Genomic DNA, 12,505 nt, shown 5'->3' on the forward strand with positions numbered 1-12,505 from the left:
TTGTCCTCAGGATAACCCTGGGGGGTAGTTGATATAATTATCTACATTTTATAGATGAGGAAATTGAGGCAAACAGGGGCTAATGCCTTGCCAAATGATTTAATGTATAATGAATATTAAATCATATTGTTTTTGGGAAAACATCATGTATTTGTGTGTGCATGTACACACAGATGTATATCATGTATATATGTACACATCACATGTATATATATGTGTATACAGACAGATGTATATATAATATATATTTACACATCACATATATACACGTATATGTATATCAGTCATATATACATGTGAGTGCATATTTTTATGTATACACACATATATAATTGATATACATACACACAAATATGTATGTATTTACCCTCATAACAGATCCAAGGCAGAGGACACTGGCAGCTGGAGGCAGGGTAAATGGGAAAGCTTCATTTAGAAAGCAGCATTTGAGCTGAAACTAGGGATTTTATGAGGTGGAGATGAGGGAGTGTGTCTGTTGGGAGGGACTGCAAAGGTGGAAATGGAGGCAAAGTGCCATATATTATGGAAGAGTTAGAAAACCACTTTGGTTAGACTAAGATAAAAGGACCACAGATCTAGAGCTGGAAGGAGCCTCAGAAACTTTCTGGCTCATTTCTCTCATCTTACAGGTGAATAGTAAATTGTTTATAGAAAGTTCAATGACTTGTCCATGGTATTAAGTATTTTGGATTAGAAGAAAAGACCTGATGTATGAAATGACCGGAAAGTTTGGGACTAGGTTGGGAATGGCTTTGAATACCACTTAAGTTGGGCTTCGGGTGGCACAGTAGATAGAATGCTGGACTTGGAGTCAGGAAGACTCCTCTTCTTAAGTTCAAATCTGGCCTCAGATGATTACTAGGTATATGGCCCTGTGACCTCCACCCTGTTTCCCTCAGTTTCCTTATCTGTAAAATGAGCTGGAAAAGGAAATGGCAAACCACTCCAGTTTCTTTGCTAAGAAAACCCCAAATGGGATCTTGAGGAGTCAGATATGACTGAAATGACCCAACACAGCGACCATTTGGATGTCAAGGAAAGAGGGAAGGTTGGTGGGAACACATCAGATTCTAAGGTCAGAGCTGCCCCCATAGTTGTTACTTACGAGGGTGATAATGACTGTTCCAGTAATGAGGAGAAAGCTAGACTAAGAGGGGAACTATTTGGAAGTCTAGAAGGTAAATTGTTCACATCCCTGGAGACACTTTTCAATTCTCTTTTGATCACAATAGCCAACATTTTGATGATGTCTGTTTTATTTTATGTGCCACTCCCTGAGTTTCTCTGGCTGGAGGCCCTTTTAGCTGCCCCATCTTTTGGAACATCTAATTAAGTACTCACCAGAAATTTGGAAACCAAGGCTTGTCTAATTCCTCTATGAATCCAGGTGGAAATGCGCCATCTAATTCTGCCTTGTCACAGTGATCTTCTGTCTCCTCATTTCTCATTGTATTTCCCTTGGACCTCCATCTTCGAATTTATGTGTCTCTCATAGTTCTTTGCACACGTAGGACTGGAGCAGTATGGGATGTGAGCTTTGTCCCCTTGAGATTATAAACACTTTGAAAGCAGGGACTGAATTGTATCTTTCTTTTCCCACACTTCAAGTGTTTTACACACAGTAAGCTCTTCACAAAGGTTGAATTGAATTTTCTTCTTTCAATTAGTATTTATTAAGTACTTACTATATACTAGGCACTGTACAAAGTGCTAAGAAGTAAAACAATCCTTGCCCTCAAGGAGCTTATCTTCTCTGGGGAAATACATTTACAAGGATCCTGCCAAGTAGGTTGGGTTAGTTTTCCCCTAAAAGTTGAAAATTATCTTTGAGGAACAGCTAAGTGACACAGTGGATAGAGCACCAGCCCTAGAGTCTAGAGTACCTGAGTTCAAATCCCACCTTAGAAACTTACTAGCTACATGACCCTGGGCAAGTTACTTAACCCTGATTGCATCAAAAAAGAAATTATCCTTGAAACTTAGTTGACCCAGAGACTAAAGCTTAGACCCATTGGAATTGTCTAGGAGTTGTTGCAAGTGTTGAGGTAGTAGCCTTTCCATGTTCCTGTGAAGTAAATCTCCTTTTGGTAAATATTCATGGGGTCAAAAGGACACCCATCTAGAGATAGAAAGGACTTCAGAGGTTCTCTTATTTTACAGATAAGGTAACTGATGCCTGGTCACTTTGCTCAAGGTCACTGAATTGTAAGTTTTAGAAGTTAAATAGCCCACAATCATCTCATTTTGTCTTAACTTCAAGTCTGAACCATTGGACTGATCTGAGTCAGGCATGGCCCAGAATAGAGACAGATAACAGGTTCATATATAGGTATATTAAAAATAGGTACAAATAGATAGGTCATAGCCCTCCACTCAGTTGTATTCCCATTCCCAGAAGATACTAAGGATAGGTCACTAGTTATTTTCTTTTAAAAGTGTAATTCATGTTTTTTATCTTTATATTACGTCCATTTTATGTTAGTAAGCATCACATATGGGGATGTGGCCTCATTTTATGTCAATAAGCATCACTTTTGGAGATGTGACCTCATTTTATGTCAAGAAGCATCACTTCTGGGGAGGTGACCTGGATGAGAAGATATACCATTTTTAGATAATACAAAGCTCAGAAGCAGAGCCAGAACTTTGGAAGGCAAAAGTTAGATGTAAAGACTGACTCTAACAAGATGAAATTTAGTAGGGATGAGTGTAAAGTCCAACACATAGATATAAAAAAATCAATCATGCAAACAGAGAGAAAGGTATGGCTAGACAACAGGTGTGTGGAAAAACTCCTTTGGATTTGAATGGGTTGCAGTGACTCCAGAGGAGCATTACTGTGACTTGGAAGTCAAAAAAACTGACTTATCTTAGGCTGCATTAAGAGTAGAAATGTAATGTCTGGAATAAGAATGGTACTATATGCCAACTTGGTCAGAACATATGTAGTTACATTAAATTCTGGGTGCCGTATTTTGGAAAAGTAGAGAATGTCCAGGGGAGGATGACCAGGAACAAAAAATGAAAAAAAAAATAATTCCACAGGAGGATTGGTTGAAGAAAATTGGGAGATAGGCTGGAGAAGATAAGACTTGGGGAGGGCTGTGGTAAGATATGACATTATCCGTATCTTCAAGTTTTTTGGAGGCCTGTATTGTGGAAGCAGGGCTTAAATTTGTTCTATTTGACCTTAGAGGACAGAGTTAGAAACAATAGGTGGAAATTACAGTAAGGAAGATCTCTATTCAGTGCAAGAAAATCCTTCTTTTTGGTGCTGACAGAGTGAAATGGATTGTTTAGGGTGGTGAATTCCTTATAAATGGAGGCCTTTAAGTATAGACTGGATGACACCTTATAGGAATCAGATGATTTAGAGGGAGAAGGGTCCTTTGAAATTTGTAAGTACCTACAACACCTTCATTTTTAGAATTGAGAAAATGGAAACCCAGAAAAGTTAAGCAATTTACCTGAGTCAACATAGAAAGTCATATGCAGAGCTAAGATTGGAACCCAGGGGCTCTGACTCTAAATCCATTGCTCTTTCTACTACCCCTGCGCATTTTTAAGTTCATGCCATATATAGCCCCTTACTTTTCTTGAGATAATTTGGGGTCTAGACTGGACACAAGATTGCCATCTGGGAGCTCTGAGGGATCTTTCTTTTAGCCTAGAATGTTAGAACTGCACAGCACCATAGAAGGTCAGAGATGGGAAGGATTTTGGAATACAGAAGGTTAGAACTGTAAACAATCTTTAGAGCACAGAAGGTCAGAAATGTAAGGGTAGAATGGTAGGACAGAGACTGTCAGAGACCTCAGGACAAAATATGTCAAAGCTGGGAATTACTTTAAAGGTCAGAAGCTTAGAGCTGGAAAGGACTTAGAGGTCATCTATTCCAACCCCTAATTTTACAGAGGGGAGAAACTGAAGTGAAATGACTGGCCCAGGATCATATAGCAAGTGAAAGACAGGACTCAAGTATGTGCTTCCTGCCTCTGATCCCAACACTTTCTCCACTCTGCCTACCCACAAGGCCTCCTAGTTCAACCCCATCATTTTAAAGATGAGGGAACTGAAGCAAATGAATATTGGTGTCTTCTTAATTTCCTTCAATGGAGAGTCAACAATACCACAAACCCCAGTGGGTCTTCTAAAAGAAAAAAAATCTCTATGCTGACTTCCCTATTATTTTCTTCTGCTCACTTCTCATTTCTCTAGGTGCTTTGTGATCTCATCCTTTATTAATGTCTTGAGGATATTGCTTAAACCATGGGGAAAATCCACCAGCCTGTAATTTAACTCCTTTCTGTTTCTATTTCTTAAATATTAGCATTGGGCTCCCCCCCCCCCAGCTCTCTTCCTCTTCATTTGATACTATGTAACTATATATGTGCGTACTCCAGAGAAGAGAGTACCTGAGCTGAACTGTGAAGGAAGAAAAGGGTTCTGGCAACCAGGGACGAAGAGGGCATGGAGCTCAAGCCTGTGGACATTCACAGGTGTGGGAAATTTCACTCCAAATTCCAATAAAGGCTAGGAGCCCACTGTGGCTGGAAGATAGAAGGCATGGAGAAGAACATGAAATAAGAATGATGATTTAGCATAGACTTAGACTGTGGAGGTTCTCAAATGCCAGGCTCACAAGTTTGCAATTTATCCTGGAGGCAATAGGGAACCACAGAAGGCTTTAGAGTAAGGGCAGAACATGGTCAGATGTGGACATTGGGAAGATTGTTTTTGAAGCTGATTGGAAGCATGGGTTGGAGATGGAAGAATCTCAAGTTGGAAAAATAAGTTAGGCTAAAACAGTGGTCACTGGTGAGAGGAATGAGGGTCTTAACTATAATGGTGACCCTGTGAGTAGAGAGAAGAGGACAGATGTAGAATCGGTATGATTTGGTAACTGGGTGGATGTGGGGAATTAGGTAAAGAGAAGAGTGAAGGAGAAAGGTGATACTAATATTCTGATGCTGGGTAAATGAGGGGATTGTAGCACCCTCAGGAGAAATAGAGGGAGGTTGGAGAATGGTGAAGTATAAGGGGGAATGAAAGGGGTGACTGCCATTTTGGACAAGTTGAGTTTGAGGTGATGATGAGATTTCCAAGGGGAGCTGTCCAGAAGATAGTAGGTTCTCATAGAATCAGCTATTTCTATTTAGATCTGGAAGGGATCTCAGAAACCATCTAGTCTAATGCTCTCATTTTATGTCAATAAGCATTTATTAAGCCCCTCCTATGTACCAGATAATGTGCTAAAAGCTGAGGAGACACAGAAAAGCTAAAGACAGTCCCTGCCCTCAAGGAGTTCACAGTCTAATTGGGGAGACAACATGAAAAACAAGTATGCACAAATTATACACGCACACGCACACACACGCAAATATAGATATATCTGATAAATTGAAGATAATCAATAGAGGGAAAGTATTAGCATTAAGGGAGGCTGGGGAAAACTTCTTACAGTGACTGGGACTTTAACTGAGGCTTGAAAGAAGCCACAAGTTGGAAGTGAGAAGGGAAAGAGTTCCAGGAATGAAGGACAATCAGTGAAAATTCTCAGTCAGGAGCTAGAGTGTAATGTTTGAGGAACGACCAGGAGGCCAATATCACTAGAAGCAGAGCACCTGGGGAATGGAAGGTGTTGGGAGACTGGAAAGGTAGGAGGGAGACGGTTGTAAAGGGCTTTGAATGCCAAACAGTGGATTTTGTATTTGATCCCAGAGGTGAGAGGGAGTCGATGGAGTTTATTGAATGGGGTGGGGGAGGGTTGTAGATGAAGAAACTGATTACCAGAAGGGGGAAATAACCCTCAGGGTCACACAGGTAGCAAATGGTAGAGGTTCTTAGATTCCAAATTCATTTTTTTTCCACAAAATATCATAGCTTTGATATTACATGGGGCTAGAGTTCAGAGGAAAGGCTAAGACTAGATGAATAAATTGAACCCTTGAGAATAGATGAGATCATCAAGAAAGAGTATAGAGAGGAGAACCTAAGATGAAGCCTTGGGAGACAAAAACTTTTTTTAAAGAGTGACAGGAAGATGATGAAACCAGTGAAAGAGAGACAGCATAGCATAGCACCTAAAAGGATGAACTTTGGAGCAGCTTAGTGGTGCAGGGAATAGAGTACTGGGCCTGGAGTCAAGAAGACCTGAGTTCAAATCCCACCCCAGATACAAGTCACTCAACTTCTGATTGCCTTAGGAAGAAAAAAAAAGTGATGAATTTGGAGTCAGGAAGACCTGGGCAAGTCACTTAGTCTCTGGTGGCCTCAGTTTCCTCATCTGTAAAATGAAGATGTTGGGTTAGATGGCCTTGAAGATCTGTTCCAGCTCTTAAGGAGTGAGGATGGGTTGGGCAGATAGGAGGAGAACCAGAGGGCAGATCCAGGAGCCCAGGGTGGCACTCTCAGAGGCATGTTTCTACTTGATGTCAGGAAAGCTGTCTCCAAGTGGAATGGGCTGAGTGGGGAGAGAGTGGGCTCCTCCTCACTGGAGCTCTTTAGGAAGAGCTTAGATGATTAATTGGTAGAGGACCTTTCCCTAGGGATTCTTTGCAGGTATTCTTTCTTAGATGGCTAACTCCAAAATTCTTTGTTTCTATGTGAAATCCAACCAGCAAGGTGACCAACTCTCAAAGAATATGCAACATTCTGCATTCACTGGTCCCCAGCCTCTCAGAGGGAGAGCTGCATTTTCTCACCTCTTCTCATTACTTTAATGATACATTTTATTGTGACCTTTTGCTTTTCTTTCACCTACACTTCCTAAGTTTTCTTCTCCCCCAAATCCACAACCACCAATCAGAGAGCCTTATCTTAGAACAAAGAATTAAGAAGGGTCCAGCACAGAGGAAGGAAAGTTCTGCAAAACTAATTTACATTAAATGCAGTGTTCTCCCCATCTCTGTAAATAATGGTTGGGGGGCAGGGGAGAGTTGCCTTCTCATCTCTCTTCTTTGGGACCAAGCTTGATCATTATAATTACACAGAGTTTGGCTTCCAGTCTCCTCTTTTTACAGATGAATCACGGAGGCTGTGAAGTGACTTACCTGAGGCCACCCAGGTGTTCTCATCTGAATCCAGTGATCTTTTCACTATAGCATCTTGTCAGGTCGGGCCAGACTGTTGGAGGACAGAGTCCCAGAACGTTGATTCAAACCTTACCTCTGATACTTATTACTTCTATGGAACCTTGGGCAAATCATTTCTCTTCTCTGGGCCTATAAAAAGAGGCAGTTGGACTTGATCACTTCTAAGGGCTCCCCCAGCCCTAAATCTTTGATCCTATGATCCTGCTTATATGACTTTGGACCAGTCATTTAACTTCCCTGGGATGGATGAAACAGTCTCCAAGGTCCCTTCCAAATTTAAATCTGTGAGTCAATGACTTTATCCAGTAGGCAATGGTGAGCCATTGCAGGATGTATCCAAGGTACTGAGCAATCTCTCTACGAAGACATTCCTTTGCATCAGACATTGGTAAATAACAGTTTTCTTCCTCTTTCTCTTTCTTTCTCTTCCATTCTCTTCCTATTGCTCTTTGAACAGCCTTTCTCACCCATTGCTAGTTTCATGCCTATTATTCAACTTTAAATCATTTCCTGAAACAATAGGATTTACTCTTTTTTTTCCTGTCCCTTAGAAGCCTGTGAAATTCTGTTGATTCAATTTGAGCGTTTCTGTGGTCATCCGTTATTGATCTTTTCCCTCTGTTTTGTGCTTAAAGGCTACATTCTCTGGGTTCGTCTCTCCAAGAGCCTGATTCTTTACTTTATGAATTATTAACCAGTCTGGGCTAAGATGGCTCCAAGGTAGGCTTAGATTCAGAAGGCCCTGAAAAAAGTGAAGATTTTAATGGTTCTTTAGGGGGCAGTCCTGATTTGTACTTTATTTTAAATTCATGACTTTGGGACACAACAGGCCATTTTCTTTCCTTAGGGATAGTCTTGTGGGCACTCTTTTCTCAGCTAGGTCTAATGATTTTGCTTTATTAATAAGAGCCCGAGACCCAGGTGACCTAGATTCAGGACCACGTTCCAACACTTGTCTCTGTAACTACCATCAATCATGCAATTTTATCTCTGTTTCTTGGCACAGGGAATATCAATTGCTGAAATTTCTGTACTGCTTTAAAGTTTGTAAAGTATTTTGTCTCCTTTGTTGAAGGAGACTTTGTGAGGTGGGGGCTATTATTATCCCCACTTTACAGATGGGGAAACTGAGGCTCAGAGAGGTTAGATGATTTTCTCCTGATCACAAAACAGCTAAGTGTAGGAGGCAGGATTTGAACCCAAATCTTTTTGCTGCCAGATTCAGCACTCTAATCAGTGTACCCTGATCAGGTAGCTTTTTGCAGAAAGGAAATTGCAGAGAATAGTACTTCGTAGTGGAGAGTCCTCGTCTTGGAGTCAGAGGACCTGGGTTCAAATCTTGATTTGCTATTAGTTAGCTGGGTGACTTTCGGCAAGTCATTCAAACATTCTGTGCCTCAGTTTCTCTTTCTGTAAAATGAGATGGGTGGACTAAATGGCCTTTATGTTCCCTGACAGTCCTAAATCTTTGATTCTATAATCCCTTCTCCTGCTAGAGTACTTTTTTTGTTCTTTTCTAACACTTTCTAACACCCTTGTCATGAATTACAAGAAAGCTAAATGGTGAAATTGAACGTGAACTCAGGAAGATCTGACACTAGTGGTGTGACCCTGGGCAAGTCATTTAATCTATCAGCCTCAGTTTTCTCATCTATAAAATAGGAGTAACAATAGCACTAGAGTGCTTTACAAATCCCAAATCACCATATACCCGGTAGCTGTAATTTTGTGTTATAATTCTCTCTGTCTAGAATGAAAGCTCCAAGAGGGCAGGGGCCTTACCTTAGGTAATGATTATCTGTTATCTCAGTGTTGACTCTTCCCTAGCACTTTGCTTCTCAGCTCAGGACACCATAGACACTCGGTAAATGTTTGTTTAATTCAATTAAATAGAATCTGGATACAATAATGAGATCCCAAAATTGAATTTCACCCTTGAATCATCTTACTGCAGGTATTTCCTGGATTAGGATTAAAATCTATGTGACTAGGGAAAGGGAAGAGCTCAGGATTGTAGGTTTAGGGTTTAAAGAGACCTGAGATCATCTAGTCCAACTTCTCCCTTTTCTAGACCCAAACAAGTTAAGCAATTTGCCCACCATATTAACACCACAGGAAGGATTCAAACCCAGGTTTTTGGTATATTTAACCATGTTATGTTTATTTATATTCATAGGATCATAGATTTAGAGCTAGAAGGTAAACAACTCAGAAGCCACTTAATCAAACCTCCAAATTTTACAAATGAGAAGACTGAAGTTCAGAGAGGTGACATGGTTTACTAAATCAAGACAAAGTGATTCCAGGAGGGGAGAAGACACCAGCACCCAGGAAATTCAGAAAGGACACGGTGCTGTCTAAAATGTCCTTTAAAGGAAATTCAAGATTCTAACCTAGTTCAATGCTAGGTCCACAATAAATGCCCTAAATAAATGCTGTTGTTGACTAGATGACCCACTGATTGACTGATTGATTGCCAGTCAAGTTTGAGAAATATGCTTCCTATGTTTTTCTATTTGATTCCAGTCAGACCATTTCTGGAATGTCTGTTTACCACCGAGTGCCATATTTTAAGAGTCACTTTGACAAATTGGAACATGGTTAGGAAAAATTGACCAGAAAAGTGAGTGGGACTGGAAAACGTGACATTGGAAGAATAATGGAAGGAATAGGAAAAGATTCAGGGCCAGGGAGGAAACAAAGTTGTAGGTGACTTGATAGATGTCTTTGAATATTTCAAGGGTGGACATATGGAAGAAGAAGTTGGCATTCTCTAGCATTTCAATTCAACAGAAGCATAATTACAAGGTGTAATTAGAGCTGTCCAAAAAGGGAATGAACTGTTTTGTGAGTCGGTCAGTTCTTTCCATCTTGATAAAGTGTTCAAGAAAAATCTGGCAGCCCACCCATCAAGGGAATTCTTGCTTGCCGGTTGGACCAGAATGACATCTAAGGCTGAACCCATCATTTTTAAAGAGGAGGAAACTGAAGACCAGGCAAGTTAAGTAATAACTTACCCAAAGTCACACAGATAGTCATCAAAGGCAGGATTCAAACCCAGTTTCTTTGTTGTATTTACTCTGTGTGTGTGTGTGTGTGTGTGTGTGTGTGTGTGTGTGTTTATTTCTCTATGTTCATAGTTTCAGGGTTGGAAGAGACCTCAGAGGTCATTTAGTCCACAGATTTTTCAGATAGAGAAACTGAGGCCCAGAGAGTGCTCACCAGCAAGTCATGTAACCTCTGAGTGACTCAGAGAAATTTCTAAGACTATAAGACTAGGTCATCTCTATGGGCCTTGAATTATCCTGAGTTTCTAATCTTTGTTGATGGAGGGAGATTCCACAGTGGGAATGTCTCCCTCACTTTTAAAGGCTTATAAGGTGTTTTCTTCACAATGACCCTACTGGGTAGGATGGGTAGGGCATTATTATTAGTCTTGGCAGCTATGGAGTTTAGTGGATAGAGCACTGGACTGGTAGTCAGGAAGATCTGGGTTTAAATCAGATCGCAGACACTTTCCAGCTGTGTAATCCTGAGTGAATCACTTAAACAATTTCCTTACCTGTAATATGGGGATAATAATAGCACCTACCTCCCAGGACTGTTGTGAGGATTATATGAGATCTGTAAAGCATTTTACATAAATTCTATCTTCATCATCATCATCATCATCATCATCATCACCACCACCACCACCACCACCGTCATCATCGTCGTCCCTGCTGTCATTATCATCATTGTTAGAGATTCACTGTCTCTTTCCAGCTTTAGGGAAGGCCGAAATGCTCCTGCCTCGAAGATGTGTTATGTTGAAGCTATAAGCCCACGCAGGCCAGGCGCTGATTCTTGTCAGGCTTTGTTTATTTGATGGGGCTTCGGTGTTGGGCCAGACCTTTCATTTCACAGATATAGGTAATTCCTTCGATCAGTTTAACTCTTCACCTTTTTTGCAAGTAATAGTCTTTAAAGAACTGCCTGGGGGCGCTGAGAGACCCCATGATTCTCCGTCACATCGCAGCAGGTAAACGAGCTCTGACTTTCACTTGATTCCGAACAGGAGAGGCCGCGACGTTTGTGCAATCTGGCAGGTTTCTTTTACTGACTAGTAACCACTACGTGGGCAATCAGATAGATGCCTGAGATCAGTAGCAGTGCGATGAACAACGCAACCCTTCGATTCGCCTTCGAGAACCCACGTTCCCGCCGCCACATGCGTGACATTTTCTTCTCCTACGCCCGAGCGCCGGTGAGGAGAACGCCCAAGAGCCGGCGTTTCTAGCCATCTCTAAGTTGGAGATGTGTCTGTAAACTGGGGGAATCACGGAACCCTTAAGCCTTTGAGAGGCGGGATTTTTTAGAGCCACGAGCTGCACTTTTCTGTAAAAGGAGATGAGATTTCTGTTTGCTGAGGCCTAGGGGGATTCTGATCATCTACCGCGGGGGTGGGGATGGAATAAATGGCCTCCGAAGTCTCTTCCAGCTCTACTTTGTTCTCTCCCTTTCTTCCTTCTACCTCTCCCTTTCTTGCTTCCCTTCCCTTCTCTCCCCTTACTTTTCCTTCTCCCTTTCTCTTCTTTCCTTCCTTCCCTTCTCTCTCTCTGTCTCTCTTTCCCGTGTAACAAAGAATAAAAAAAGTGTGGGGGGGAGTGTATCCTCGCAAAATTAGCCAACTCCGAGTCCCCTCCTCTCCTCCCCCCCATCTCTGTAATGAAGAGAAAGAAGCGCATTTTCTCTTCCCTGGAGTGAAGCTTGGTAATAGGACCATCGTTTTAGAGCTGGAAGGGACTTCGGAGGCCATTTATTCCATCCCCACCCCCATTTTATGGATGAAGAAAGTGACAAGAGGATCAGAGATTTAGAGCTGGGAAGCCCCCAAAGCCACCTAGTCCAGCCACCTCACTTTATAGCTGAAGTCCGAGGTGGGGGGCGGGTTTAAGTGATTTGCCCAACCTTACAAAGATTGTGATGAAAGAAGGATCTGAAACCAAGTTCTGAGAGTCCAATTCAATTCTGGTTCCACCGCCTGTTGTGACAATTGCTGAAGACAGCGTTCAGCTTCATTTCCTTCTCACTTACATTGTTCTATCTACCAAATATTTATTAAACAACTACTTTGTGCCATGCAACTCGCTAAGGGTTGGGGGTTCCAAGTCTCCAAATGAAACAACCCCTGCTCTGAAGAATGGCGGTCGGTTGAGCTGGAAAGCACAGCGGTTCGGAGCGAGGGCCACTTCCCTCTGTGCCAAGGAGGCGCCCGGGACTGGTACTAGCCCAGGGCTGAGGGTCTCGTCGCTACCGAGAGTGCCCACACTTCTAACTCTCACTCTAATCCCGGGGGCATTTAAAAGCAGCCTCTGTGTGTGTGTGTGTGTGTGTGTGTGTGTGTGTGT

The sequence above is a fragment of the Petaurus breviceps genome, unplaced genomic scaffold, assembly GCF_028583685.1.
Source record: "Petaurus breviceps papuanus isolate PSGF00001 unplaced genomic scaffold, PetGlider_PUasm1.0 379, whole genome shotgun sequence".
Taxonomy (NCBI): Eukaryota; Metazoa; Chordata; class Mammalia; order Diprotodontia; family Petauridae; genus Petaurus; species Petaurus breviceps.